Here is a 6,505-nt window from a genome sequence, read left to right on the forward strand (position 1 = left end):
GGGCTGGGCCGGTGGCCACAGCTGGTGCGTCGCCCGCCGCACAGGTGCCGGACGGACGGCAGGCGCCGCGCGCCGCCGCCGGCCATCACGCACAGCCCGGCTGAATGGCGCGCCCGTCAATGGCGCGCCAGATCCGCCCCGCTGGGCCTGCCCCGCACCGGGCCGGTGCTGACTGGCTGTCGGTCGGCATCGGTAGGCATCGGTCTTCGCCAGTGGTGAACTGAAGTGCGGACACGGTGTGCATGACTACACAGACAGACACGCCACACCTTCCTTGGAAGATTTGAACCTTGATTTAGGCACGTTATGTGGACGCAGCCAGCCTTCCTGCACGGGCCCAGTCGTCTCTCGTTTAAGCTGTGGTCTCACGTTGGCCTGTGTTTCCCGGTAATCGTCAGCTGCCTCTGTGTTCTGGATGCTGCGCTCCCGGCTGCGGCGCTGGGATTATCGGCGCGAGGCCGTGTCGGGCCGGGCTCTTGTTTTCCGGGGGTGGCGTGTGGTCTCGCGTGTCACTATGTCGGGGGAGGGGGTTTGCCCTGTCAATGTGCGACCGTTGACACGCCGGAAGTGGGGGGGGGGAGGGGGGGGGGGGGCGTCGGCACGCGAATGTCAGCGGGGCGTCGTGTCGTTGCAGACGGGCGACGCCGGGTTTGGCGGGCGGCGCCTTCTCCCGCGCGCCGGCCTCGGCTGCGGGGCGTGCAGCGCAGGCTGGGCCACAGTCACCTGCTGACACGGCGAGGCGGGCACCGCCCCCCCCCCCCCCCCTCTACTGACGCCGGACTGCGGTCACTTGCTGACGGGGACGAGGCCCGGGCCTCCCTCCACAGACACTGGGCCACGGTCATCTGCTGACGGGCCGGGGCGGGACCGGGGGTCTCCGTCAACTGACGCCGGACTGCGGTCACTTGCTGACGGGGACGAGGCCGGGGCGTCCCTCCATTGACGCCTGGCTGCGGTCGCCGGCCAGGGCGGGGCGGGGCGCGGGGCCTCCCCCCCACTGACGCGGGGCTGTAGTCACATGCTGGCGGGGGCGGGACCTGGGGCGTCCCTCCACTGACGCCGTCCCGGGGCCTCCCTCCACTGACGCGGGGCTGCAGTCACCTGCTGACGGGGGCGGGGCCCGGGGCTCGGGTGAGGCCGGGCCGCGCCAGGCCGGCCGCGGCGGCCAGCGCTCATTTGTCAGCTGTCACCGGCAGTCGGTCACAGGTGTCCGGCCGATGAATGGGGTGCTGGCCACCTCCGCATGGGTCGTTGTGCCGGCCGAGCCGTGGCCGCGTATGCCGCCGCCGCTCGGACAGCAGCGGCGGGAGGGCCGGCCGCCGGCGGAAGGGGTGGGCGATGTCCTGACGAGCGGGGTGTGGCGGCCGACTCCGGCGTCGGGCCGGGCGCCGGAGCTGCCGGGACCGCCTCGGCAGCGGCCGCCGGTCGGAGCCGGGCCGCAGTGTGCGCCGCTGGTGACATACGTACCGGCGCCGGTGGGGTGGCCAGACTTCTGATCGGCCGCTGGTGGTGTTCGGGTGAGCTCCGGATGAAGCCAAACTGGTGGGGCATCGGAGCGGAGGTGGATAATAGCAACGCCGCTAGCCAGAATTCCAATTAAATATCCGTGCCTTTTATAGCGGGTATATATATATATATATATATATATATATATATATATATATATATATATGTATACATATGCATTCCAAAGATGACGTACATCGATCATTGTGTAGATATTTCGACTTAAATGGCTAGGCCAGGCCAGGCCGGCCATTTAAGAAACGACCGATGTTCTTGTTCTACAAGCTCGCACATGCTTGCGGAATGAGGACATAGTTATGCTGCTGCCATTTCTCAGACACATTTCGTATGGGTGGTTATGTACAGCCCGTAACACGGTTCATGTTGTTAACTGTTGCCTCCGAGTTCGGAGCCGACTTCATCGACGGGTGTTCTGAAATTAAACCACACTCAAGACTCAACATTTTATGAGTTTGAGTCAGAAATTTCGTGCTGGTGACCTGGAATAAAACACAAAGCCCCTGGCGATTTGTAACCCTTGAACTCTGACCCCCACACCTGGCAGCCAACGCTGTTCATCTGGTCGTTCCCGTAACCTCTCACGTTCTGATCCCGCAGGGGACATGCGATAACATGGACGCTCGTGCCCCCCCCCCCCCCCTCCCACCGTCACGGACAGCAGACGGAGCGTGGGCGGCTGGCCTTTGTCGCCACTCGCCTGGACCGAGAGTGACCGGGTCAGTGGAGGGCATTTTTCTTGGCGCCTGAGGTGTGACGCCGCCGCAGGACGTCCGCGGTGTCGTGACGACCGGTGGCAGGGTTGGGGTGGACTCCATGGGACGCCGCTAGGCCGCTGGTGTGACGCTGCCGCAGGATGTCCGCGGTGTGGTGACGGCCTGTGGCAGGGTTGGGGCGGGCTCCATGAGACGCCGCTGGGCCGCTGGTGTGACGCCGCCGCAGGATGTCCACGGTGTGGTGACGACCGGTGGCAGGGTTGGGGTGGGCTCCATGAGACGCCGCTAGGCCGCTGGTGTGACGCCGCCGCAGGATGTCCGCGGTGTGGTGACGGCCGGTGGCAGGGTTGGGGTGGACTCCATGGGACGCCGCTAGGCCGCTGGTGTGACGCCGCCGCAGGATGTCCGCGGTGTGGTGACGACCGGTGGCAGGGTTGGGGTGGGCTCCGTGAGACGCCGCTAGGCCGCTGGTGTGACGCCGCCGCAGGATGTCCGCGGTGTGGTGACGACCGGTGGCAGGGTTGGGGTGGACTCCATCAGACGCCGCTAGGCCGCTGGTGTGACGCCGCCACTCGCCAGAGGGCGGTGGCCCGCTCCTCACCTCGGCGCCAATCCGACACCCAGAAGCCGCCGCTGACCGGCCACCAGGCTCTCGGCGGGGAACGGACGTCGCACCAACTGAGCGCCGTCCGCGGCATCCGCCCCTCTCCCTCTGCCTCCCCTCTCTCTGCCGTGCGTCGGCCGTCGGCGGCGGCTGGCCGTCAGTCGGGCGACGGTCGGCACGCGGACCGGGGCGCCGCCGCCCCGCGCTCCGTGCGAGTGCCGGCGGGACTGTGTCTGTGTGCGGGTAGTCGCCGCTGAGCTCTGTCACACTAACGCTGCACCTCTCCGCCGCTGCGCCGCACAGGAGGGCACGCATTGGTAAGTGGCGGCGGGAGGTCGGCGGCGGCGCGACCGTGCCCCGCCCCGACTCTTCTGCGACCGGATCGGTGTCCCCCGGTGTCTCTGTCCCTCGGGACTCTCCGTCGTCGGTGTTTCTGTCTCCCCAGCTCGTCTGTGGTCGTCGTCCCTGTCTGTCCGCCTGCACTGTCATCGATGTCCTTATCAGGGGTGCAGTTTTGAGGATTTCTCCTCGGCTTTGGCCCATTTCCTACTCAAGCCGGGGGCGGGGGGGGGGATGGGGGACCACTGCAACTGAATTGAAAACTCCTCACCGAATCCTTGTCCCTCCGACCTTTTTGTGATCAATAACCCAGAAACGCACGTGGTTGATTCGCCTTATCCCGTGAACTCAGTGATTACTTTTCCAACGGTGCTTCAGCCGCAAGAAATCAATGTGCTTCGACTTACATTGTGCTATTGATGGAAAGTTCCGGGCGTTTCCATGGCGAAGTTCACCAGCTGCTTCAATTACTCCTTGACACCATGCAGTCCAGATGCACTTAAGCGGCGTCAATAAATTGCGTCGCTCATTTTTGCCTTTTTTGCAGCTTTCCCTCCCCCATGCTAGAAATACGAAACACGTAATGGGTGTGTTCCTTGTCCTGAGAGGAAACCAGCAACATCGGATTTTAAGGTTTTAGGTTGTTTTTTTTTAAAAAGATTTTAGCACCAGATTTGTGGTCACACCTGAGCGTAACACTCCGCTGTTTAGGGCCTGCCCTGCCGCCCTTGTTACACTTCGGTTACACTCCATCAAAACGCCCTCCTCCTCCATGCGGAACGTAATTTAAGGGTTGCCCCACAGAGGGACTTTGAAAACATACGATAATGTTGATAGAGAACACGTAATCTCGACAATTCACTTTATTTGGGTTGAGGCGGTCACAGTAACACGGCCTGTCTGCTGTCTGTGTTGTACACTGCGGACATGACCTCGCAGTCGGACTGGATTCCCGTGTCCGCCGCCCGAAGGCGCCCGCTCCATCACCGCCCGTTCGCAGCGAGGTTTTTCTCGGCACCTTTCTCTCCTGTCGCGTATTTAACGTGCGTTTTTACGTGGCTCGTTTTCGTCGCGGATGGCGTCGCGGAGCCTGAGCGTCGCCGATGTTTGTGTGCGTGTGTGTGGGTGTGTTTGTGGGTGCTTGTGTGTACTTGTGTCCGGCATCCGCTCGCTGTGCAGAGAGGCATGATGCAGATATGCGCACTGGCTGCTGCTGTCTGATGAGAATGGAATGCTGTTGCTCTAGGTGCACTTAGGCAGGCCATCGGCGCAGTTCTTAGTGCAAGATCGCACCGTTAGTTGGATCCAAAGAACTGTAGTTATTCTCGTTTGAGCCATTCCATTGGTTTCGTGATCTGCGCCTCCGTGGTTGGCTGCCACACTCTCCTCCTGCACGGTGTGGTAAATATGTGTGGTTTGCGGCCCATGTGTGCAGTTTGGAAATGGTTTATGGTACGCAGGAATTATGCACCAGATCAGTTGTACATTTAAGCTGCGTTTGGTATTCAAGATAAATGCAAGACATGACAAATTTTCTGACCTGCGGCTTGATATGCAACAGCGGCCCGATAGCGAAAGATAGCAACTTGGATGTAGTTATTGCCCCTCATGCCATACACATACATAAACATGCGCCAAGTAGATAGCTGATTACGCGGGAGCTGTGAAAAGTGCGGACCGTGAGCGGCGACTCGTGGCTTTTGGGCCTTCTCTCCTACGGGATGGAAGGTGACGCCACGGAGCGTGTGACAACCTCGGTACACGGCCTTCCGTCCGGTAAGGTCGGCCGAGGCGGATGCGGTGCCAATGGACGCTGTCAGGCCGTTCAAGTACTTGGATCTCTTCGAGTCGTCCGAACGTGAGGGCGGATTCCGGGGAGGAGAGGGTGAGCGGTCGGGCCATGGCCCCTCAGGGATGACCACACTAAGGAAATATATATATATATATATATATATATATATATATATATGTCTGATTGATCGAAATCGGAGCAACTTTTACTTGCCTTGTACGTTTGACTGAGGGCAGTTGGCTTTGGAGCACGCATTGAGATAACAGGAAGCGATTCCGATGATATTTGTAAATCACGACATATTTTTGTAGCCGGCGCTAATCTCCGAGGTGTGCTCTGGATCCACCTGCACGCTCATGTACCCCCTCGTGCTGCTGTTTTAAAGTGAGTAACTTGTTTGTCCCTGACCCTCCCCAAATGCCGTTTATAGGGATGACTAGCGCGACGGCCGCTTCCGTCGCGCATGTGCTGTCGCTCGTGCAGTGGGTCTCCGCTAGCCCCAGCGTGATACTGACCAGCAGCCGGCGCCGGCAGTCAGCTGGCTGGTGGCCGGGTCAGCTAGACCCTGACCCTGACCCTGACCCTGACCCCGACCCGTCGCCGTCGCCGGTCCGCGCGCCAGCCCGGCAGCGGCGCTGGTGCTGCGGTGTAGGCCTTCCCCGGCGCCCGTGCGTGTCGGGGGGCTGTACTGCGCCGCGTAGTGCGCGGGACCTGCTCGCCGCGTGCACTGGAAGGGTGGAGTCTTGTGACAGAAGGTCGGTCCAACAAACCTGGCCACAGATCGTGATTGCAGTTACAAACATTACAATTCGTTTTCAGTGTAAAGTAGCCATAAATGAAATCGTAAATTCAAAAAGGCCCATACAGCCCAGACTCATTTCCGCCGGCATGTCATGAATGCTCCTCAACAAGGCTAAGACGCGCTTTAAGTGTGACGCCTCCCCGAGCGCCCCCCCCCCCCTCCCCTTTGTCACCATCTCCTGAAGCGTGGAACGCCGCTGGGGGCATTTTCCAGACATAAGGGATATGAATCGGACAACCCTTTCACTGAGAGCCGCGCGTCCCAAGCGGGGTGCCCAGTGGCGGGCCGCCGTTTTTTTCGCCGCGTGTTGGCACTGTGAGTCACGACTACTCACAGAGTAGCTCGACGCTGCTGAGTCAGCCGGGTGAGAACTCGTCAAACTGCGGCGCCTCGCTGACTCATCGGTAATTGAGCTGATCCATGGGAACTGGTTCGTGGTGTCAGTCCTCCCCCCTGCCTCTCCCTCCCAGGCCCGCCCCACCCCGAGCCGAACACCAACCCCGCTGAGGGCAGAAGTCAGGCTGTGCAGTTGTGCTGCAAAGTAAAGCACCCGTGTACTAATCTCTTATGCCGATGGGGCATTAACGTATTCCCGTTATCTGTTATACTGGTGGGGCATTAACATATTACTGCCTGCCATCTGGTACACCCGAGGCGTACGAACGCTCCAAAAAGTGAGAGGGCTGTCCTTCCGTGCACTACTGTGGGTGCGAATGTTCCCACACGTG

This window comes from Pollicipes pollicipes, unplaced genomic scaffold, assembly GCF_011947565.3.
Source record: "Pollicipes pollicipes isolate AB1234 unplaced genomic scaffold, Ppol_2.1 Scaffold_4219;HRSCAF=4965_pilon_pilon_pilon, whole genome shotgun sequence".
NCBI classification, from domain to species: Eukaryota; Metazoa; Arthropoda; class Thecostraca; order Pollicipedomorpha; family Pollicipedidae; genus Pollicipes; species Pollicipes pollicipes.